The sequence below is a fragment of the Elephantulus edwardii genome, unplaced genomic scaffold, assembly GCF_000299155.1.
Source record: "Elephantulus edwardii isolate Elephantulus edwardi_28Jun2011 unplaced genomic scaffold, EleEdw1.0 scaffold00002, whole genome shotgun sequence".
Lineage (NCBI taxonomy): Eukaryota > Metazoa > Chordata > Mammalia > Macroscelidea > Macroscelididae > Elephantulus > Elephantulus edwardii.
In genome coordinates this window covers 16,530,267-16,530,926 of record NW_006399752.1, presented here as the reverse complement: position 1 = coordinate 16,530,926, position 660 = coordinate 16,530,267, and the positions used below count along the sequence as shown (strand labels likewise).

Here is a 660-nt window from a genome sequence, read left to right as displayed (position 1 = left end):
TGCTGTTCTGTTAAATTTTGCTAGTCTTACTGGAGTGAGATGATATCTCATGGTTGTCTTGATTTGCATCTCTCTCAGGGCTAGGGATCACTTGTTTTAAGGTAGATTCTTCTTTATTCTTTTCTGTTGACTTTACTGTAGCAGTTTCTTTTTCAGGTTCGATGCTTTGAGTCTATAAAGACAATTCTTCCAGTTCTTTCAGGATAGCATCTCCATCAAAGTCTGGTCTTTTTTTCTCCTTTTTCTTTTCCCCTTTGATTTTTGAGGTTCTTGTTCTTTAGAAGCAGAAGCTCCTTCTATTTCTGCAGCCAAGGCATCAAGATCAATATAATCCTTGCCACTGTCTCCACTCTTGTTTTTCTGTTTCTTCCCCATCACATGTCAGCGGGATTGACCTCTTCCTTCGCTCTGTCACAGCCCCACTGTCTCCCAGCCAACTTTGATTTCCACTCAGCTTCATCCCCTCCGTGCTGTCGCCTCTTACACCTGGCTATTCGCAGACCTGCACACTGGGCCAGGGCACTAACTATGTAGTTATTGAACTGTATGTAGCACAACAAATTATGGATAACACTATGAAGAATGAGCACTTGACCATGGTCAACTAACAAATGTCTCTGAAGTCAAATTCTTCTAATGACTACTCTGACTCTTCTTTTT

The 660-nt window shown here is 41.4% G+C and overlaps 1 pseudogene; it reads right to left on the bottom strand.

The window, feature by feature from the left end:
* Positions 1–375, bottom strand: part of LOC102855247 — a 3,233-nt pseudogene extending 2,858 nt beyond the window's left edge.
* Between the last annotated feature and the right edge of the window lie 285 nt (positions 376–660).